At 42.8% G+C, this 24,871-nt stretch overlaps 1 protein-coding gene across 2 annotated transcripts in view; it reads left to right on the top strand.

Annotated features, from left to right (window-relative positions):
- bloc1s2 (biogenesis of lysosomal organelles complex-1, subunit 2) overlaps positions 1 to 24,871 on the top strand; it is a 44,710-nt gene that overhangs the window by 2,635 nt on the left and 17,204 nt on the right. The gene's annotated exons all lie outside the window — the stretch shown is intronic.

Genomic DNA, 24,871 nt, shown 5'->3' with positions numbered 1-24,871 from the left:
GGGCCCCAGCACACGGAGGGAGCTCATTATTCATACTGTAACATTATTTACTGTTGCACTGTGATCCTTCCATGTCCACGAGATGCCAACAGTCAGTCGAGCCACAGTGAAAGTAATTATCGGGAAATGTGCTCTTGGATTACTCAGTACGTGTGAAATAACATACAAATAAGGCCATTATCGTAACAAAACATTTTGGGGGCGTGGAAATGGACTCTGATTGCTTTACTAAATGCTCATTAGGAAATACAATGGCAACTGCAGTACCATCGCATATTTCTTTTTACAGAACGGAACAAGAAATTCGTCGGAAGCTAATGAAAAGCATGAACAGAAGGCGCTCGGTTCGTGGCAGTGCTGACGTACGTGGTTTTTGAGGTTACGAAAGACTCAAAATGAACTAGTTTGCTTAAGAATATGTGGTCAGGCGGCACAAAAAGATACGCTCATTTACTCCTGTTTTTGCAGATTTTCTTTTGATTGTTTGATATCGAAGGCCTGCAAGTGCTTCTCGTATTAATATTTTACTGTTGTTTGTATGTTAGTGATGGACTATGGTGCTTTCCAGGGAAAAAGTGGATTCAAATACAAAATTGTCAAAAAAAGCATAAAACTGACAAACCTAATAAAAAAAGCGGGGCAAACAAACTTAGATCTTGCCAATACAGACAAAAATTGGCAAAATGTTTTGATAAATATATATTCACATGAATTTGGCTTGTCATCGCTATCGAAATGGAAATCTGTCGTCGCAAACCGAGAACCCAGCGTACCGCCATCCAAGCCCGTGATGGGCAACTGGTGGTAGTAATTTTTGAAAATGAAAACGTTTACTGTGGATGAGCAATTTTAAGTTGTAATAACCGCGTTCAGCACTAGATGGCAGATATCACTTCGGAGCATCTCCAATCTCAAGACCGCATTTCTCTACCAGGAAAGGAAAGCGGGTCCTGGCAAGAAGCTGCAATGAAATTTGGTTACGAAATTTGTGTATTCAGGTCAAATAGGAAGCAGATTGTTGTTCACTGAATTTAAAACGGAAATCTATCCATTACCTGAAACGCTTATTTTCAAGCTATTCAAAAGTAAAAAAATAAAATAAAACGTTCCCTTAGTATGCAACGGTCTTCAAATGAAAACGGAGCATCATCATAGTAGCTTTTGTATGGTAATGTGCGGGTGAAATGTCCTGAGGTGTCCTCTGTAGTTTCAACTGACACTACAAAATAATGATCCCCAGTCTGGGTCCTTTTGACATTCAGCTCCACCGGGAGTTTCCCAGGGGAAAAAAAAAAGCATCTTGAGCAAATGAAATTGGTGCTCAAGCTCCTCACTCCATAAATCTCAGTTAAGTGGAGACCGAGCCCGGCGAACAACAACAAGGCACGTCGCCACGCCGCAGAGTTGTGTGACAGAACAAACCAGTGAGCAGAAAGATTGTGAAAGCCTTCTCGTCAATGAAAGCGGACACAACGGTCACTTAGAAAGTCATTTTAGTGGCCGCGTTTGTTTGGTGCAATGTCCCAAACAAATCAGACTGTGTTGTAAAACGCTGGTCTTTATCTGCATAGACTTTCCAAAAGTCATTCAGAAGCGGCCGGGGAAAATATTGTAGCATGAAATCATAATTTTATTAATATTTTTTGCATTAAAGTCCAAATGTACAGCTGTTATGGTGTGTTGACTATGCAGTTTTGTATTTATGTATAATAGGGGAAAAAAATCGAATGCTTGAAAGATGCACTGAAAATCTTGATTAAAAAAATGAGTCAATTTTAATGAACTTTTCTCTGTAAATATGTCAGTTCATAGCCATAGGTTAGTTCCCATCTGTAGTTCATTGGCAGGTTGGCATCTCGAGTATAAAGGGATTTGCTTAATTATTGATTTATCTATCTGTTATCCGTTGTGTAGCGGTGATGGATGAACCTGACTTGCAGAAAACCTTCAGAGAAGATTTCTGTGTACGGCCTTGTCCCTGGCGCGTTTGCGAAAGTCAATCCTTGATGTAAGAATTCATCGGCAAATTGGAAAATGCCAATTTGGTGACAACGGCAGACATGACGAAAAGACATGACGTGCTGCTGCCATCATAACTGCAATTCACACCAAAAAATACTTCTTGTCGTTTTGATTCAATATTGCGTCCATTTTAAAATAGAATTTTCAGTTCAGACTATGTATCGGCTCTTATTCAGTCTTGTGGGTGCCTTGAAACCAATTTTTAAAAAAAATCTATTTCCCGCAGTGTCTTCTCATGCCTTTACTTGCATGCACGGAGCAATGGAATACAGAGCCGTCGCAACCGTGCCCTCAACCCGATTAAAACCAGTGAATCAGTGACACCAGAAAGACAAAAATCCATGTCAATGAGCTTTGTGTTTACATCCCATATCAAAGCAGCCAATAGATCCGGGGAGGTATTTGAGTGCAAATATGAGCCACATGTGGAGATCTGAAAGTCCGGACTTCAAAAAGCCTCAACGAGGAAGGGGCACGACAAGCCACATGAGGTCAACATTTGGCATCGCAATCACTCACACCTTCATGCACGACGCGCACACGCGCGCAAATGTAAGGATGCGAAACTTTACAATCGGCCACGTACGAGCCTTTTGAAATTCTATTCCAACAGCCGGCGCCTGCAGGTGTGTTGATCTTGGAGTGTGACAACCAACGCAATCTATTTTGATTGCGGCAAAATCTGAACACCATTGCTCCATTATTGCAAATCTAAAAGAGGAACAGATGGGAAGCCGTGGAGCTGAAAAAGTCAGGCCCAAAACTGCAGCCGAGCCTCCAAAATCCACCACACAATCGAGATCGACCTACAATTTGTTTGGACTTGGAAGAAGTTTTATCCAAAGAACGGAAAGGACAGAAATTACTGTCACGACTATAAAACTTAAATATACCGGCAATTCTAAGTAAAATCCTTCATGCAAGTGTAAAAATAAGATCATCATAATGTAATCCTGATTTGCATCGCAAACGCATCTCATATTATTTTGTACTTGTTTTACACGTAACAAAGAAAAACAAAGTTAACTGTTTAATCATACAGTGGTGCCTTGACATATAAATGACTGGACATTCGGCAAAAATTTGAGATACAAGCGCTGAATGATAGCAGCAGTTTGTTAGACAGAATGGTTTAAAAAAAAAAGCTTCAAGTTGTTTATTGCCACGCCAGTTAAAGTTTATTGTAAAACTAAATATAAAACAAAGAAGCAGCAACAGGTTGAGACAATATAAGAAAACTCACTGCCACATTCTTTATCCTCTGTGAAGAATGACGAGTATAACCTGAGGAGCAGTAACCGTCCCCATATACTTATTTGTATTTCTGTAGTATAGTGCCCCCAAGTGGCCAAGACGCACACACCATAAAGAGCAGCACATTGTCCAATGAATTGAAGCAAAAAATAGAACCCCCCCCCCAAATAATTCTTTAGATTCTATTTAATGATGTCATTACCGCATATTTTTAATAAACGATGCAATTTTTCTTATTTGAAAGCATGTCACAAAAAATATTTGCTGGTATTTTTTAGTGGGCGTACTTGGGATGGATAAATGACATTTTCATTCATTTCAATGTGCAATGATGATTTACAATATGCATGTTTTGAGTCCACCTTACATGGAATTATGCAAATATCGATGGGGCACTTTGAGGAGCTGCAGTGTCGATCCAGTCTTAGATATGTCACAACCTGCGGGACTTCAAATAAACCTGACATTCAAACAGTCCGCGGCATGTTCTGTGCTATTGTTTTGTGTTGCCAGTTTGATGCCTTGGTACGTTTCCGGGACGGTGTCTAAATGCACTCATCTTCTCCGGCCCCAGAAGCATCTGCAAGCGTATTTTGTACAACGGGACGGCAACAAATAGATGAGCGGTGATTTACAGCCCATATGTGCCTTTGAAGACTAAAGACGGATGCTAACAGTATGAGATTTAATATAACTTTAATATGGAAGATTTATTTATTTTTTTTGGTATATGTGTGTGTGTGCATGTAAATATGCTGCCGGCAAGTTCTTTGTTTCAAACTTGTGGCGGGCACTCAGCAGCATAAACCCCTCTCACAATCCCCACCATAGTTTTAAGTGCAAAAGAACACACAAGATGCAACCATTAGGCAAGATGGAGCCATTTCAAAAATGGAACTGGCCAACCTCCGACCTCTTTCATTGCGATTCCACAGTAAATAGTTGAAAGTTGAACAATTGTCTCTGTCTGCTCCAGTCCCCTTGGGGGCACAACTCCCATCAGACAAAACAATTTAGCGCACACACTTTGGCCAGGATGTACAAAGTATTAGACTGATGATTGCAGGGAGGTCACGCTGGAAAGAACCACTGTCTCGGATGATGTCCAAACTGAGCAAATGTAACTTGTTTGGTGCTCTTATATCTAAAATATAGGCGGTCCCAAAGCAATTACACGTGTACTCTTACTTTTGTACTTTTGTAGAACATTATTGTCACACTCATGAGGAAGCGAAAAATGTGTGTGTGTGTGTGTGTGTGTGTGTGTGTGTGTGTGTGTGTGTGTGTGTGTGTGTGCGTGCGTGCGCGCATGTACTCGATTGATGCTATTTGAGAAGCAAGCCAAAACACATGCACACAGCAAAAAAAAAAAAAAAACGTTCTGGAGCAGCTTCATGTCTTCTTCTTGCGTTGATTTAATAAATCGAATCAACTTGACATGCTAAATCTATTCTTAAAATTTTCTAAAAAGCGATGTCATAGCTACCAGATGCGTTAACCGGTTGCTCTCCTGATAGTGTGAGTTCCATACCCTGCTTGTAATAATATTTTTCCCCAAGGGAGCATAAACATCTGAGTCAGCAGTCGCCACCCGGCCACTGGCGTGTGTTTGCGGCGAGTGGCCTCACATTTGGGTGGTGACGGGGTCAGACACTTTTGTTTTCAACCGGATGTTTAGCGTGGGGCAGGATTTCGATCAAACTGACTTTGAAGCCTGCTCGGTTCAGTTGGTATGCATCAACCCCCCCCCCCCCCCTAGTCCTTTCTCGCAATGGACTTTACACGACGCCATTGGCTTTAACGGCACGCTTTAATGCTGCGAATGGACGACGTGATGACCGCTCACCATGTGCGCCGTTATACGACGCTTGTGTCTTGTACGTGATCGACATACATTCCAAAATTCGAGAACCACCCTCTCTGAAGGGTGTGAACTCCTATTCCACCCCCTAGCCCCAACTCCACAATTATCCTATCAAAGCACTGTTACTCCGAGGACTTATCCAAATATTAAATCATGCGACCGTGCTGGGAGTGTGCGTGTACAAGTGTTGTGTGAGCGTGTATTTGTGTCTGATTGTGTATGAGTACGCGTGCCAGTGCGTGTTCACGCGTGCGACTAAGCGTGTGTATGTGGATGTGCCTATCCCCCCCTTAGTGTGTGACTAACCAGTATGTTATTTCTATTTTGAGAGAAAACAGGAAGACGCTCTGACTTCAGCTATAATGTAACAGTAAACACGCACGTGTATATAATATGCTCCTGCCCCACCTGCTTCAGCCAAAGAGAGCGGGGAGCACATGATTGATGGCCTGACCCCCCCACGTTCGGAGATCCGAGAGCGGTCTGTAGCAATTCTAACCTTCAACAGATGTGCAGGAGTCTTATGTATTAATACATAATCCGCCCATTCTGTCTTCCTCCCGCATTCCAAAACAACATGCAACATGTTAGGTTCAGTTAATGCGCTAAGTTGTCCGTGTGTGAATGTGAGTGCACAAAGTATTTCCACTCAGCCAAAGTCTGCTGGGACAGGCTCTAGCTGTCAGTCTCCTATCCACGACAGAAAATTGATGAATGGATGGCTCCATCGTAACGCAAACGAAGATCGGTTCCTCTAACAAAAGCGACAAAATGGCCGTGCGTCGTTTGCTTGTTTGCTAGCAGGCTACTAGCCTAGCATTTGTCTTCATGGCTGAATGAAGCATTTAAACCACACCACCCCAATGCGAACCCACCTCAAATAATAACTTAAATCTAAAAGTGCAAGTGCTTCGTTTATCTGGATTCACACCAAAATTCTAAATCCCCACCAGTGAGTTTTGGGTAAATTGACTGTGTCGTCGCATTTGCATAATCTTGCTAACTGTGGTCAAAATAATGCCCTTTTTTGCCAGCAGTCGTCAATCAATTTTTAACCCAGTCGTTCTACTTAACTTACATAATACTTCATGTTACACCACATTTCAATCACTTAGGGGCTCAAAAGAGGCCGATATCTTGGTTTGGGGGTGTGGAGGTTGTGGGGTTGTGGTTGGCTGGCGCCTCTCTGAAGGGAAAACAAACTGGATGCTATACATCCTTATGATTTTGATTTGGGAGCTATTTTTAGAGGACCTTGGCTGTGATTAGTAAACGTGTGTGTGTGTGTGTGTGTGTGTGTGTGTGTGTGTGTGTGTGTGTGTGTGTGTGTGTGTGTGTGTGTGTGTGTGAGAGAGAAATAAGAATAGTATACAAGTGTTCCTCAAGGTGTGTCCCAATTCCCTCCTGCGCGACGTCATGTCACTTCCCCCCTTTGTTTCCCTCATTCTAAAAATGCCTCCTTGTTTAATGACTCTCAACAGCCCTTCTTCCTCCGAGGACTGAAGTGTGTGTGTGTGTGTGTGTGTGTGCGCACACGCGCGTGCATGCAGCAGCGAGCAATGTATGTGCGCTTAAGCGTTTTGTGTTTTCGTGTGTGTGCACAATGTGTGTGCCGTTGTGTGTATGTATGTGAGTGTTAGTGTGTGTGAGAGTGTTGTACGAGTGTATGCGCATGTGTTCCGCGATACCCTATACAGCGGCTCCTAAAAACAGGAAGTGTCGAGATGTAGATGAGGATGCGGCAAAGGGCGTGTGCGTTTCCCCACCTATCGTCGTACAGTCCAGGATTGGGTTTGAAGTGCGGACCACATGATCCTCAAGCACTGTAGGCCCACCTCGCATCCATCACCTCTGTACACGATAACCGGCAATTCGGAGACCGCTTTGCATGTATACCGCAGCAGGCATGATGTAACTCACCCTAGCTGGGTTGATGTTTGCTAAATCAGCTGGGATGGAGCAAGAGCTGTAGAAAATGGCTACATGGTGGGGTTGCAACATTTCACCAAGTCAAGAAAAGTCTGCAATGGCTGGAAACGAATCCTTAAATGACACTAGATAAGTGGAAGTCCAAGAAAAGCACACATGCTTTTTCTCTCAGTGGAAAAGTGGGCTTCACTCCAGCGCTTCCAAAACATTTTCCTTTTTGGGAATGGGACAACAATGAAAAGGTATACAGTAGGATGCACTGTTGAGGAGAGCCGATAAGCCCATCTCTGGGGACACACACACCTCCAGTAAGGTCAGGGAAATTTACAACAACACCTGGCCGTTGTTAAATTTTTATGGAGGCACAAAGGAAAGGTCAAATTCACATTCAAAACAATATCAAAAAAATGTTGCCAATTCCTCCCATGACCAAAAGCAACAGTTCAGTTCATGAAGGTCGGATTGACTCCAAATTCTTCTTTTTTTTCTTTTTTTTTTCTTCACAAAAACCTTTACCGGTATGATTCATTGAAGACCATAAATTGTCTTGAATCATCCACCCGCAAACATTTTACATCCTCCGCACACATGTACATGCATCCTCACTACCTTTCCTCTTCATCTTGTCATTTCCATCCACTCGACAGGGGATCCTGACAGCAAAATTCTATCCGGACTTTGCGGTCCCTTCCCCTTGCTTGTTAAAGGCCACCACCGTGCTTGTGCTCTATTTTCGGACCCTGTGTGGGTGTTGTTTGTGCGTTTTTACGGTATCACCACTCAGAAATAGCTCTGGCCAAAGAGAAAGCATGCCCGCAGACTGCCATCCTGCATGTGGAGTCGTCAACACCTTTACTGAATTAAACGTGAAACTGTTATTGACCAGGGGGTCGCAACGTGGTGCTCGCAAGCACCAGGTAGCCCCCAAGGACCACATGAGTAGCCCAAGGGCTTCTTCTAAATACAAATTAGCAGTGATAAGACATCGTCATGTCCTCGGAATATTGGGGAACCTATCATGTATAAACTTGTAGTCCTGAATTTAAAACTAAATAAAACCTTTCCATGCAGTTAGCTGGCTAGCTATGGCTAGATCCCAGAAAAGCACATTTCCTGATTGCCACAATTTACCAAACAGTTTTGTGTTGTTATTTAAATTCCCAAGCGATGACGCGACTCCGCGAATGAGCCCGCCGCAGGTCCAACGGCTAAGAGGAACCTAGGAAAGCTGTTAGCTCACCAGCTAGCTAGCTGGTGGCTAGCGCCTCTTGTCACAGACTTGGAAAGCGATTTTGAAGCCTCATTTTACACGTAATGATTTTTTTTTTTAATCATTCAAACTTAGCAGGGATGTTACCAGCACTATTCTCTGTGTCAAATTTAGAAGATATTTGTTTTCAGTTTACAGGGCGCTCAGGTCATTCGTTGTGATCAGCTATTAGAGACCCACCACACGGCAACTTCAGAGCCAGATCGCGTTGTCACGAGGCAAACGGCTGCTTTGCCTTTTGTCCAAAAGAAACTTCTTTCAAAAGCAGGAGACTGCACATACACTCACTTGTGCCTTGTGTGTGTGTGTGTTTGTGCACTTCCCATGTTGCCTGTTCTGTATTTGGCCGTGGAACAGAGGACATCACTGATGCAGTTCTAATCCAAACTTTTGGCAGCGTCCTGTGAGAGTCGGGATCCATCCCTCCACAGCAGTGCAACAACACAGAGAGACACAAAAAGACACACAAGCACTGTTTCCCGTAGGAAATCATGGAAGTCATCTGTTCCAGGGTCAAACTGTGGCCATCATTATCGAAATCATTTGAGTGGTCATTCAAAGTGTGAAAATAAATCTACTTGTGTTAATTCGATGAAAAATGATCAGTTGTTGCTCAACACACTAACTTTTTAACCCCCCTTTTTAAATTTGAACTTGCGTCATTTTGACCCAGCACATGTTTAATTACCCAGCCTCAGAAACACCCATGGTAATTCTTTTTTTTTTTCTCATTGTAAGTTCTGTTACTCGTCATTGTGTGATTCTGCAAAAAATACGATTTGAAATGTTATTATAACTTTCAAATGGGTCCACGTGACCCGCAACAAAAAGGTGAGTTGAACGCAGACAGGTACTTTACCCGCTTCCACCAGTGTGGGATTCAATTTAACAACAAAAACATGCGGTTCATGTCTTCTTTCACTTTAACTTTTTTTTTTTTTTTTTAAATGACCCAAATATGTGATTTACTTTGCAAACTGTGGCTCGCTCAAAACATTAACATCTGTGCCCGGGTGCTTTTGAAAAGTCACCACAAAGAGATCTATATCCACTCATTTTTACGATGACCAAAATCCACAGAGTAAAAAGTCTTTCTCTTTGCACTTGCCGGTTGCTTGATGGTGGTGTTGTTGGGGGCTCGGGGGGGGGGGGGGGGTACTCAGGTGTGCTGCTTATTGGTGGAATCGGTCATTTAACGTCACAATCTCACTTGTTTAACAGACAGGATTTCCTGTCAGCAGGTTGTTTACCTTTGGTGCTCAGGGTGGTGGGGTGGGCAGGGTGGGGGCATTGTGGTCTTCAGGGGCGTGGTCGGAGCCTCGGGAGGATGCGTGATTCCTTTGGTCATCGCTTCCGACATCCGCCAATCTCTCCGTAACTATCAGGTCAACACGAGGCCATCAGTGGTATCCTTTCTCCTCCCTTTAGGCCCTATCAACATCCCCTCGGTACCACCAACAGTTCAGAACCGTCACTCAACATCAGCAGGGGGTCCCATAGTGCGCTGACGCAAAAACACACATCCAAGCCCGTCGCTCTAAGCTCACACCTGTTTTCGCTTTGCCGGGTTCAGAGGTGAGGCGTGGATGAATGGCGATCGCGGGTCAGCCACGAGGCACGCGCACACAGGGAGATCAATCCCACTGATCTGACAACAATGTCTTATTGACAACCCTGGTTCGCCCCCCCCCCCCCCCCTGGCCCCAGCGTGTTTATCGTCTCATCGATCTGGGCTGATAACGGATCTCCGTGTGAGGCGGCTGTCGGTTCCAGGGAGTGCGTTGCGGGACATTTATCTGTGAGCCTTGGCCCCACCCCCCTGGCGACCACTCGGCAGTGGGATGGTGTTTGTCTTGCAACATAAAGCACCAGTAGAAAAACACGGAATGAATGAGTCAATGTCACTTCCATCATTCAGGAAAGACTGACAGCGTACTCACATTTGCCCATTAGAAATGAACACAACTACAAATAATTCACAGTAAAACAAAAACAAAAACAAAAAACAAAAACAAATAACCGCCCCCAAAAAAGCACGTCACAGGCAAATGCATGCAACATAGACAATTATGCAATTGTGCCTTGCAAATAATTTACGAAAAATGTCACTTTAGTGCACGTGACTTTCTAAGGGGAAGCCGGGGGTTGGTGAGTGACGTGGGTGTCACATAATATTTGTTGTATCATTAAAGCAAAGTAAACACAACAACAAGGACTAATGCAAAAAAATGTGAAACAAGCAAAGGAAATAGACCTTGACTGATGAGATGACTTACAAACGTGACAATTAGTCAGCTCTTGTGTAATAACAATCACCCGCTTGAATGCTGTCATTAGGGCACAGGACATAATTCAGGATGGCAATGTTTTCCCCACCACTTGCACTTTTATAATCTTAAATCTTCTTGCAAATATTTACTATATAGCTCACATCCATTCATTGATCCTCATCGCAAAATGTCTTCCAGATGAGCCGGAGGGTTTGTCAGCGCTTTGGCACAAAAAAAAGGTGGTCTCATACAAGGCTGTGGTTATACTTATGAAATCTTCTCATCAAATCATGCTCCTTCGGCGTGGAGCAAGAGGTAGCCAACGAGTTCCAGAAATTGTTGGATGCGCGTCAAACCAACTTTTCTGACAATGGATTCCTGTGGTAACTTGGTTGTGCGATGAAGCCCCTCTGGGGAGTTTGCCCAATTAGCCACAGAATGCGTTTGGAGATGTTGGCTTCTTGCAAGTTCTGTGGTGGTGGTGGTGGGGGGTGGGGGGGGGGGCTTCGAAATAATAAAATACAGTAAGTCCATGTTGAGTTTAAAAAATAAAAAAAAAACAGCAACACATACAACTGTTTGTTTAAATGATCATTGGGTATTAATGTATTCATAAAACAGATTCTGGCACATAGAGTAGTATGTTTTGTGGAAGGGAAAAATATATATATATGTATGTACTGTATATATATATATATATATATATATATATACAAAATATATAGCATGAAAAAAGTCAATTTTCCTGGCCCTAGTACATTTTTTAACATGTGTAATTTTTTTTAAAGTACATCTTTAAGAAAAAAATACCTTATTTTTAAGAGGGGGGGAAAAAACCATTTTTTTGAGAAAAAAATGATGTGACAAAGACATTTAATTTCAATTTTTGTTGAAAAGTTCCAGAAGTTGTTGGATGTGTCACACCGACATTCCTGCTGGTGTGATTTCGCCCCTCGGAGGAATTCGACCCATTCCACGAGCCGCCCATCCGCCAAATCTGTTCAGAGACGTCGACTCGACGTGGTAACCTCAAACGAAAACTCGGACGTGATGAAACACAGCATCACATGCAACGGTTTATGTGAAGAGCGTGCGTCCGCTGAGCCTACTGTGACTGTAGTCATGCGTTGTGCGTGTCAAAGATAAAACACAAGTTCTGGCACAATAACTCGCCAACCTGACCCCGTCCCGAAGTTTCGATCATCAGAATCTTGTATCTGCTGTTTTTCTTTTCACGCTATCATTTACCTGCAGGTGTTACCGTTACAGTGCTGGATTGTGTTACGTGTGTGTGTGTGTGTGTGTGTGTGTGTGTGTGTGTGTGTGTGTTGCAGAGTATACATCTGCTGTTCATTACTTGCGTAATAGACGATGTAGCCATCACATACACACATCCAAAATGGACATTTATAGAGTATGTGCTCATAATGGGCTTGTTTGCACAAATTGTACATCTACAAAATTTAATTGTTTCAAGAAGAGTTAGATATTATTTGAGGGAAAAAAAAGGATGCTTTTCTTTTGAGCAAAAGTCATATAGTAATGGAGGCCCGGTGGCCCAGTGGGTGCCGCGTCGGCCTCACAGTGCAGAGGTGCAGGGTTCGATTCCGGCTGCGGCCTTCCTGTGCCCGAGTTTGCATGTTCTCCCCGTGCCTGCGTGGGTTTTCTCCGGGTATTCTGGTTACCTCCCACATTCCAAAAACATGCTTGGCGGGTCAATGGGACACTCTGAATTGTCCCTGGGTGTGATTGTGAATGCAAATGGTTGTTCGTCTTTGTGTGCCCTGCGATTTGCTGGCAACCAGTTCAGGGTGTCCCCCGCGTATTGTCCGAAGACAGCTGGGATAGGCTCAGAGCACCCCCCGCGACCCTTGTGAGGATACGCGGATCGGAAAATGGATGGATGGATGGATGGATGGATAATATAGTACGGAGCAAAAAAAATTGTATATTTGTGAAAAAGTCATGGTTAAGAGAAAAAAAATGTATAGTTGTATTTTGGGAGAATTAAGTTTTCAAGATAAAAGATGCATATTTTTCCTGCATTTTTGAGAGAAAAAAATGAGATGAGGAAATAATTCACATTTGGTGGGGAAAAAAAGGAAATATTTAGGAAAAAAAGTCTGACATCCTTAGAGAAAGTCACATTATATCCCAAAGGTTCCAATAGTGAATGTCATTTCCATCCATCAAAATAAAAATTGTATATTTTCAAGATTAAAACCTGCAGATTTTCCCCTACATTTTCGAGAAATAAAATAAATCAGACAGCTAAGAGAAAAATAAGTCATGGACAGCATTTAAGAGTAAAGCATTTGTTTATTTAATGGGGAAGAATCTAAATATTTCGTTATGGTCCCATTTGGTTCACATGCTTATGCTCATTTTTTTAAATATATTTTTTTGGGTGTTTCCAAACACTGCATTGTGATTAATATAGAATTTATGGAAGAGGAATTCAGCAGATGAACCCATCCTTTTTCAGCAGTCTTGGGTTGTGGCCATTTTGTCCTGTCCTGTACTTTCTGCACTGCAAATATCACGGGTCACCTGTTTCTGGCTTTGGTCCCATGACATTTGCAATGCAAGCCCGAGGGCACCTTGTCAAATGCAATATAGAATTTTATTTAAAATTGCATTTAGATTTTTTATTATTATTATTATTATTATTATATATATATATATATATATATTTTTTTACAAAACTTGTATATTTTCAAGATTAAAATTGTGCCTATTCTTCATATTTATCCCCGCACGTATTCTAGTTGATTAGTCTGGTCAAAATACAACAAAAGACGTTCGCGTGAGAGTTAATGGGGGATGAAAACAAGACAGATGCTAACATGAAAAATTGGAGTCAATTCGAGGGGAGGCAAAATGAGCTCACGTTGAAAAGAGATAAGGAAGGCGGTGAGCGTCGCTGACATCGTTACAGGACGCAGGTGTGTTTACGTTATGAGGCAGCGTGTACTCTGCCATTGGAGAGTTTGCAAAGACCCCCCACTGGACTTGTCCAGTTGGAACCTCTTGCAAAAGATTGATGTCTTTGTACGTGTGTGTGTGTGTGTGTGTGTGTGTGTGCGTGTGCGTGTGTGCGTGCGTTACTAGAGGAAGCCATTGAATCAACTTATACGTGGATGTTTTCGGGTAAACGTGTGTGTGTGTGGGGGGGGTTGCGTGTGTGTGTGTATATACAGGTATATAACTTTGTCTTCTTCAAATATATGCAACTGAAGTGATTCTTGGACCGTGGCCTAAAGTACGTGCAAGTGTCGTGTTAGATGGAAGGGCCCCGTTTTCGAGTCACACAAACAAATTAATTAAGTGTAGCCTTCTCCACCCAGAGAACCGGCCAGCAGTCTCGGGCTGTGCTGATAACACTCTGATCTCATATGTTGTCCTATCCTCTTTGCGCTCGTTTTCTATCTCCAGGTCACAACACACACACACACACACACACACGTTTACCCAAACATCCATGTACAAGTTGACCCAATGGCTTCCTTTGGTAATGCACTCACACACACACATACACGTTTACCCAAACATCCATGTACAAGTTGACCCAATGGCTTCCTTTGGTAATGCACTCGCACACACACACACACACACACACACATGCACACACACGTTTACCCAAACATCCATGTACAAGTTGATCCAATGGCTTCCTCTGGTAATGCACTCGCACACACGCACACACACACACAGGATATGGCCTCTCTCCACATTTAAACTCTGTGCTGTTGTTGCTGGCGTCCAGCGCTGTAAAACCTGCTGGGAGATGCAAGGCAGGCCAAACTGCTGAAGTCCCAAGTTTTTCGCAGGTGGAATGCCAAAATAGAATCAAGACGTACGAAGAGGAAGCCGGGCCGCTTCTCCGCGTCCTTTGGCCGAGGGTTGACAGTGGTCTCATCGGCTGTGACAGATAGCCGCTCGACGGTAGGAAACACATGGACAGAAGGACAATGGGCAGTAGTGAAAATAAACCCCAAAGTTTCATAACGAAAAAAAACCCCCATTAAAAGTCCTACTGTAATTCCGGGCGACTCTTTTTGGTTCTTTTATCTGCTTTGGCAGGCTTCCGTCAAAACTAATAAACACATTTGGGTGAAAGTTTATGGGACGCTAGATGAACAGTACAAAGGAATAATTATTTCACTTTTGATGGTACTGAAACAGAAAATTCCTCTCTGTTGTCAAATTAAATAAACACTAATGGACAAAGTATCGTAAGTGAAATGTTGTAAGTGCTAATAGACCAAATGAGAAGGTATTATATTTGTAATATATATACTTTTTAAAATAATCTGCCAATTAATCGGTTATCGGAATTTTTTGTCCGCCAAATATCGGCCTAGAAAAAAAATATCAGAACCAGGCTTCAAAGGACAACAGGTCGAAACAATCAGGGTGAGGCTGACAAATCAGATTGGCACAGGAGGAAGAGCCATGACCTGAAGCGAGAAGAGAGTGATTCTTTCAAAATAAAACAGGAAGTCTGTTTGGGCCTGATTAAAACTCTTCAATGCCAATTATTTTTTTTTTAAGAATCCAGGCATTAAATCCCACGTACGTCTTTATTTATATTTTTAAAAGGGTCTGAAAATGCACATATGTTTTCAGTTATTTTCAGCCTACGCAAGTGTATGGTGCTCACGTGATGAATTGCGGCAATATTATGAAGACTGTGCCACAGAGAAAGTTCAGCCTGCTCTTCGTCCTTATCTCTCCCGGTAGACCCGGAGCCGCACATCGGCACACTTACTCAATGCGTTGACGTGTCCGCTGGCATTGGGGGGGGTCGTATACCAAACCCGTCACCGCCCCCCCTCCCCCCGCCCCCCACTCTGTTGGATCACGAGACTTTTAATGAAGCCGACAAAGAGCATGACGTGTGTGATTAATCTTGCGCTAACGTGTTCAGAATGCTTTGACTTCGAGCCAGCGAGAAGGCCCAAACAAACTTGCGTGCAGCAAATGTGTGTCACGTCGCAAAAAGCTGCAACACACTTGGGGGGGAAAAAAGACTTTTGAAACCTAGGAAGACATAAACGCATATTCCGAAGTAACGATGTGTTGTTGCGATGTTTTTTAGCCTATACACAATAGCTCGCAGCTACGGAGAAGATGTTTATTTTGACGGGTAAGCCAGCGGTGGCCAGCTGTTTTCACTTTGGAACAATACTGGAGATTCTGCCTGCATGTGGTTTTAATTCCACGTTTGTCCTCATCCTCCTCCTGCTCATCATCATCATCAGCATGAAATTGTCCCTCCACTTTCTCCATCAAACCTTCTCCCGACCACCCGCTTTTTTTCTCTCCATATAATTATCTTTTTATTTGATGAATGGTTAAATATTTATCAGAATGTTAACAAAATGAAAAAAACCCCCATCTTGCTCTTTAGTTAATTATTTTTTTAAACTATTGAAATAACTTCAAATACTTGTAACAACACAAATATCATCCATCCATCCATTTTCCGATTCGCTTACCCTCACAAGGGTCGCGGGGCGTGCTGGAGCCGTCTTCGGGCAGTAGACGGGGGGACACCCTGAACCGGTTGCTAGCCAATCGCAGGGCACACAGAGACGAACAACCATTCGCACTCACACTCACACCGAGGGACAATTTCGAGTGTTCAATCAGCCTGCCATGCATGTTTTTGGAACGTGGGAGGAAACTGGAGTACCCGGAGAAAACCCACGCAGGCCCGGGGAGAACATGCAAACTCCACAAAGGAAGGCCAGAGGATCGAATCCACGACCTCTGCACTGTTCTTCATTTTGTTGTGTGTGTTTGCTGCCCGTCTTGTTTAATATGCTCTATTAGCCGCTGGGAGTCTTGTCAACTCAAACCTCTCCAGTTTCACGACGCGGTCAACCTCCAGTCGCTTTGTGGTGGCGCTGCGGCCTCCTCACTCCACCGAAGTTTTCTTTGCTTTTTTTTTTCACCTTCTCCTCCTCTTTCTTTTATCCCACAACCGTGTAAACACGAGCCCTTGCTCTCAGCTATTACTTTGGACATAATAAGGTCGGAGGCGTGTGAAATTTCCCAAACTGAACATTCACCATGTCCGCAGCCATCATCGCGGCTTTGTCACTGCTCTGTCACTGCCTCACAACGTGGGAAATTGGTAGAGACGGAATCCCGCTTTTGGAGAATGAATTGCGAAGCAACGTCAGCGTTAACTGCTTTCGACACAAAGGGCCATGGGTCATTAAATGTCGCCATCTGGTCACGGCTGTCAGCGTGATATATGTTAGAAGATGGCAAATTTCCGGGACCTTACACACAGGACGGCGAGCTGGGGAAAAAAGCCGTGGAAGATTGGCAGAGGGAAAGAGGCTTTGTACAGAAGGTTCTAGTGCAGGGGTGGCCAACCAGTCAGAGACTCGGAGCCAATTTTTTTACTGTGCTACTGCAAAGAGCCATATCTCACACACACACACACACACACGCACACACACACACACAATCAAATCTGAGGTAATTTGCCGACTAGCGTAGCGTTTAGCGCTGAGCGCCGTTTTTTGCGCATGCGCAATGATTCACTTGTCATCTGATTGGTTGCCATGTATGTCAATCAAGTAATGGTTTTGATGATAGGCTAACGGAGTAAGTTCTGTGTATTTAGCGCCGTTGTTTGAATGGCAGCGCCACCGTTGAGGCGTTTCCGACGCTTGTCGTTTGAAAGCCCGGGAGCCGCATTGAGCCGGCCAAGGAGCCGCATGCGGCTCGCTAGCCGCGGGTTGGCCACCACTGGTCTAATGTTTCTTCGCAATATTTGACTAACGTTTTGATGCAATCCCATTTTGTGGGATTGCAAGTCAATCTGTGGTGACGTCAGCCTGACAGTGACTAGTGCTTTCAACACAAAAAGGGCCCGGATAGTGACTGTCAAGCGTTAAACCTCAAACTTGATCATGACTGGGAGCGTTTTGACACTCTGTTCCGATTAAAAGTTATCATTTTTATACCTGTGTCACACTCTGGTCTGATGTACTGTAAGTCAGAAAGTGGCAAATTGGGAAATAGATGAATGTAGCAACAGCACAAATGGGCATGGACGATGAGCCGCTTGTGTTTAATTTTACGGTGTATTTTAACATATGCAAATAGCTACAGATGTTTTTGGTGGTGATCACATTTTTTTTCTATGAACAACCAATCAGAGGACGGAAAAATCCTGACATCATCGAGGGCCAGCGCTCTGGCCCTGTGAGTCTTCTATCCACATAAAACTACTGGAAAATAAGAGATGAGAAATGCGGCGGAGAATAGAGTGTTGGGAATAAATCAATAACATTTCAAGAAACAAACATTCCGATATCAGTTGGTAATTTAGGTCATGGCTTCTCATCATGCTTAGGCCAGCAGAGAAGGCCTCCGAATTTTGGTGGAAAATTGGCAGATTGACTTCCGTGTCCATCTTTCCTCCAAAATCTTGGTTGGGTTGTCAGATTTTTTTTTTCCTCCTTCCAAGCGTCCACGTGCGCAAGGCTGTTAAAAATAGTACATCATGTGGAACCATCACATGAGCTAATTGTTGGCTAACTTCCTGTCGGCAAATCGATGGCCGACCGCCACCGATTTCACGCTATCGAGTTTGTCAATTCAACTCATCAGCAGGAGTCAAAAACGTGACAGTAATGACTTCCAAACTATGATGCTGTGCAGTCAGATAAGCTTGTTGCAATGGACATAAGTTGATGGTGTTAAAAGAATCCGGCAGAAGCGTGGGTATGTCGATACACAATAGCTCCGACTGGACCTCCACCCTGGGGATTTTAGAATTAGCTTCATTGGAGCCACATTTTGTGTGTGTGTGTGTGGTGCCGTGATTGAATGTTTGAAATTGAATTATATATATTTGAGGTCAGGGACATGATAGAGGCAAGTCCAATAGCCCCTGGCTTTGGAATACGCACACACACGCACATACTAATAGAAGTATGACATGTTGCTCAATCTGTGTTGAATTTGTAGTGAGGACTCATAATCTTACAAGAGAATGAGGAGTACAAACAAAATGGGTGTAGGGTGAAGGGGGGTTTAGCAATTGTTGTGCAAGATCAGACTTTAAACCCGAAACGCTTGACAGTAGCCATAACTTCGCCGTTAGCAACTAACGTTAGCATTCAACCATAGTGTACCGTGCCACTTGTTGTCAATACCACAATAACAAGTTACAATTGCAGCTGTGAAATGCCACAGATGTTCAGTCGATAAGTGACAGTAGCTGCTACTGTCCCTTTGGTGACTAATGTTAGCAGTTCACCACATTGTGTGATGCTATGCATTCAGTCGAGAATACGTGACAAGGGCAACATTTTAGCCGTTAGCCGCTAAAGGTAGCAGTTGACCATAAGGTGCCATGCTACGCGTAGAGCCGATGCCACGCTCGACTTTCGATAACAAGTAACAATTGCGGCTAATTAGCCAGATTAGCATCTAATGTTAATTGTTGATCACATTGTGCAATGTCATACATTAAATCAGTAACAACTTAACTGTAGCCTTTACTTAAATGTTAGAGGCTAACATTCGCACTTCATGGCCCACCATATTGTACAATTATCATGCCCCCACTAAATCCGCCTAATAACAAGTGATATGAACAGAAAAATTGATTGAAGCATTTCTTTTCAGCTATGTTGTTGGCGAGATAGTTTAGACTCAAAAAGAAAATACATACTTTGGTGACGCTCCATTAGTGCTACAAAGTGCAAAGGGGCAATACACCTGTAAAATCCAGCAGATGGCCCTATTTGTCTCAATATGTGTTTTATATTTAATACACAGGAAATTGTTCTTTTTATTATGAGTCTCTGTTCGATTGATAGCCCAGCTTGCGAATGTCATGTGACTGAACTCATGATTGGTCGTTACCCGACAGCAAGTGGCAAAATGGCCGCCCCTTGAAATGGCTAAAATCGAGTGGATTTTGTTGCTTAACTTGTATTCCACCAACACAATATTAATCGTAATGCCCTGTTTAGACAAGTGGGGCCATAGAACATATTATTTTCACGAATGTTTTTGAGTCGACTTCCCTTTTCCAGTAATATAAAATGACAACTTAATAAAAACACCTACTGAAAATGCTGTTTTGTAAAGCAATACTAGGCACGTCAATAAACACGCAGTCACATGCACACACACGGTGAGAGAAATTCTCTCCTTGTTTGGAAACACACAGTCTATTAAAAAGAAAATGTCATTTTTCCTTCTCTGGATGAACAAATAAACAGGATTGTGATTGGCTGCAGAGTGCACCTGCATCTAATTTCTCTGGACAAATCTCTTCCAATAATGTCTTCTCATCTGTGGCTTTCATTAAAAATTAAAATCAAAGTGAAGGCAACGGAACATCTGCAAAGCATCTGCGACGTTCCGTAGATGCTGACGCTTGTGAAAGCGCTTTTCCTGTAACTTGACCGCATGAATATACTTACATTCATGTTCAGCTTCCTCTTCGAGGCTGACCAGTGTTGTCTTGGAGCCATGAACGTGTACTGCATAGGTGTCCACTTCTTCCATTCTTGCTTAATAGTGCAGTATAGAGCAGCGGCCCACAACCCCCGGGCCACGGACCGGTACCGGTCTGCGGGTTATTTGGTGCCGAGCCGCACAGAAAGAATAATAACATAACTTACATTACTTCCGTTTTATTCATTTCGGAATCAGAAATATGTTTTATTTTGAAAAATTACCAGATTCTCTTTGACATCCGTCGATAGTATGTCACTCTTGACACTAGTGAAGGTGGTGCTTCTCGATCACGCGATAGGTTACCGCTAAAATGAAACCCAGGAGCTAGCAAAATGTGTAAAAAAAAAAAAAAAAAGTCTTTGGAAAGTTTCTTTGAGAAGGGGAAAAGGCCCAGCCAGGAGACAGAAGAGGAGCCTACGACTTCCTAGAAAAAGAAGGCTACATTTAATAAGACAGTATCAGGAGTCCTACTTAAGATACGGATTTATCTCAACAGGAGATTCCCACGCACCAAGCCCACTTGGCATAATATGCGGCGATAGTGAGTCGGATTTTTCATGCACTTTTCATTTGCGGTGTATCTTATTTTGAAGGCACCTTTAAACGTTACCAGAGAATATTGCGGCCAGATCGGACGTTCCTTGTGTCATGATTCCTGTTTATTATTATGTTATGAAAATACCACAGTTTTCATTCAGGTCATGTCATATTATTTTGTTGTATTTATCCGGCCATATTGTCTGACATTCAACCGGTCCGTGGGGCAAAAAAGGTTGGGGACCGCTGGTATAGACTACCGGTAGATGAAATCACATCTCCCCATGAAACTCAACAAAGCCATTTTGCTTCGTCGTGAGTGACGTCAGGAGTTTGGCATATGAGCATCTCAGCTTGAGTTTTGTCCTATCTCCTTGCGAGTGTTCTCATTTGCTTTTTTTTTTAATGTTCTTTTTGCATCCCTTTGTTTGTCACCACATCCAGTTGTCTCTCTTTTCATGCGCCTTCTTTAAGGCTGTTCAACAGACTCTTCGGTGCTTTTCTTCTCCTTCTGGTTTGTGTTTCGTACTGTTGTTGGCGTGCTAATAATTTTCTGCCGATACAATAAAGTTTTGAATGGAACATTGTGTTCGAACAGAAAGTCCCTTCCCAGGCTCCCTTGCCTGTTTGCTCTGTGAAGGGATCAGCTTGTCATTTCTGACATGACCAGATATTTATACAAGGACGTGAGTGAGAAAGCGATGCCATTTTTGCTATCCGCCCACTGATACTTAACAGTGGGGCTCCTTTGCATAATCAGCACCCTGGATTTCTCATGACATATTCAACGAGTATATCCAGAGCCATTTTCAAACAACTACACTGTCTGAAACCCAAACACGCACAAAAACAATGATCTTGAAATGCTATCCCTTCAAAGCAACACACTGTAGTCTATGAAGTGCTGCCTGCATCAGTGAAAATACTTTTATCTTTCTGGGTGCCCCCCCCCCCGATTTGCCATCGGCCAGGCAAAATATGGCAAGGGAAGGGTTAAATTGTAACAAAAATATTGGATACTGCGAGTCATTGTCATTGTGGGAGTCCTAAAATGTCCTGAAAGAAGTTAACACACTTCGACATAAAAATCGTCGATGATGTCGTTTGATGTCTCAAAGACCGAACTAGGTCATTCCTTCTTTCCTCTGCCTCTAATAATAAACGTCCAGTCCACAATAAAGCGTGTCATGTGGAGAGAGAGGGAGTGAATCCACAGGGAACAAGGAATAAGGATCACATTTAGCCCCCGAGGCCGAGTGAGTTGGTAATCTATCATCTTGGCAAAGGTTCAAGGCTAAATGAAATTTAAAGGCAGCGCGGGGGTCTTCATTAAGTCAGCACTTTGCCTGCAGCCTGCAGTCATGCCAGGTGCAAGATGGGAAAGTGACATGTGTCCTGTCTTTCTATTAAGTACTTCAAGAAATAACTGTAAAATAAATAGCCTTACAATTGGCGGATGTCACGTAACGGAACCTCCAAGGTTGAGGTGTGACGCGGCATAATTTTTCCCGTTGGAAATAACGAAGCCGTTGTATCTTGGTGTCAAGAACTACAGTATATTGCCGGTGTCCATGTTGGGGTGCTTCATTGAGTCAGGCCATAGCATTGTCTAATTAAAAAGTAGTGCTTTGCTGCCATCCTGTGGCTCTGTAGGAAATTAAGAACTCAATAACTGTCAGATTTTCACAATTCATGGCAGGGCTTGCATCCTGCCATTATTTTAAACAGATAAACTGTCTAATTCTGGCCATCATAAAAACGTTATTGACCGTGCAGATTTAATGGCTCTATTAAAATCCACACATTCTAATAATACCCAAAGTGAGTCACTCAACACGCAGACTGGCTAACAGGCTAGCCAGTTAACAGCCAGCCAATTCTTACACTCCGGCACCCACGTCATTCACCATTTAAAGCCATCCAAAGTCAAAAGTCACAGTCACAAATGTAGAGGATGAGGTTGGTGACCCCATCTCACTTCACAGTGAGGTGGAGGAAGTGATGAAGGGCTCACAATGTCAGATCTGGGATGATAAAAGATGTATTTGTTATCGTTTCACACTTGATGGTACACAACCATTTTCTACAACTCAAATGTCAGTTATACATCAAACATCCCCTTTAAAACGATTGTCCCCCCCCCCCCAAAAAAAACAACAAAAACTTTTGACCGAAACTGTGTGCACATTCCACAACTCAGTACTAAGCAGAGGTGATTCTTCCCAAACGACGACTTTATTAGTCTTCTGATCACATTGGAAAGAATCCCGCTCTCATTCTCCCATGAATTGAGAAGCCGGTTAGGGATGTACGTCACACCGGTGTGAAAATGTTTACATGGTCGAGGCTCATTCATTTTATTACGTGTGTGCACTGAGCGCACACTTTTCTTTTTCATGGACTGCAGCAATATCAATTTTTTTTAAAAATTTGTCCAGTACAGTATTTGGACTTGCATGACCTTCGTCATGCAAATAGCACGCCAGGTCAACTCAGATTTATGGAAAGAGGTCATACAAACTATGACATAAGTATTTTGTGTTTCCCATGGCGCTTTTCTGGCTCTCAAACAATCTTCACCTCCTGATCTTTATTATTTCTTGAATGTTGAATATCGTTTCCAAGTTGGATCAAATGAGGTGAACACTTTGAATTCCGAATGGAGAATGATGTGAATCTGTTATGGAGAATGCGTCATTGGGAGTGAAGTGGGAGTTTTTGGCTGAAAGATGCGGAATTGTGGGAAAACTGAATTTTTGGCATGACGTACAGTACATTTTTGGAAAACTTTGCAGTATGAATGGTGAGAATTGCTCAGAAAAAAAAGCGGAAATAGAAGCACGTCAAAAAAAATGAAGAGAATAAAATATAAGAAATTTGAATTCAACCAGCATTCACACAATTAGCACGTATTGTTCCGATACAATTTTTTTTGGCTCCTCTCTGGATGTTTGGAACCAATACAAGGCTTTAAAGATCCCTTGGAAGCAATTTCAAATTTCCGTATCCTTGGAAGAAAAACACAATTATATTCAATTAAAACAAACATTTACTTCATCGTAAAAATCTGGTTTGGGTATTATTAATGGTGTAAATCACAGTTTTCGCTGGAATTGGCAAATTTTTCTTGGACTAGTCACAGAGCGACGTTTTAGCAGCCATCGGTCTTGCGAGCCAAGCGGCTCGCAAGTTTTTGGTGCGAGACGCCGACGAGATTGTTTGAAAACCAACACACCATCACATCAATACAGCTGGAAATGCTTGTGCTGATTAAAGCCGATATTTAGTTGGTCTTCCTTAAGATGGCTTTGTACTTGCATTAGTCGCTTCGTTTGTACAGTAATTTCCTTACGGATAGGAAAAAAAAGGTTTTGGCCTTATTTGATGAAATGAGAGTAGAATTTGATGTGTAACTCAAGCTAAATTGACAAAAGTGCGCACAAAACAGATACAACGTTCACATGAAGTAGCGCGGATCCCTTATCGGACAAGAGGGTAACAAAACGAGCGCGCCTTCACTGACGTGCTTCTCACTGACCTCATTAGTGCCTTCAAAAACCCACAAATTATTCTATCTGACGTTTTTTGTTTTATACCAACAGTAAAACGTGAGATTATGACAAAAGGTTTTCAACTGTAACTCATCCTGAGCCTAAAATAAAATTTGATTACGCTCTCCCTGTCCATTTGTGTAGACATGACATTAGGTAAGTATAACTTTGGAAATGGAACGATTTAATTGCATTTTGATTTCACTTCAATCGGACACACTATTTTGGTTTGTGAACGGAGTCATAAAACAGGTCAAATCCATTCAGTGACATTCCACTGGAATGCCTTGATTTGACTTGACATAAACTTGAAACTTGAAAGGTAAGACTTGAAATTTACATATGGTTCGCACATCTGACTTCCTCAAAACCTCTAGGATTGGCCCACACTCCCATTATACCAACAGGAAGTGGCATAGCTCGCTACTTTTATCCATGCACACACAAAACAAACAAACCAAAAAAAAAAAAATCCATGAACTGACACATCCCTGCTACGTTGCTGCTGTGGGAAAAGGGATGTTGGGTTGTGTACATTATGTATGTGTGTGTGTGTGTGTGCGTGTGTTAGAGAGAGGGAGGACTTAAGTCTGCGACAAACAGTCATTTTCCGCCCCGATAGGCACCACAGTGGGAACTTCCTGTGGGCAGCACACTCACACATCAGCCCGCT

The sequence above is a fragment of the Hippocampus guttulatus genome, chromosome 7 (genome assembly GCF_054856545.1).
Source record: "Hippocampus guttulatus isolate MCC_2025c chromosome 7, RoL_Hgut_1.0, whole genome shotgun sequence".
In the NCBI taxonomy this organism is placed as follows: Eukaryota; Metazoa; Chordata; class Actinopteri; order Syngnathiformes; family Syngnathidae; genus Hippocampus; species Hippocampus guttulatus.
This window is presented reverse-complemented; position numbering and strand designations above follow the sequence as displayed.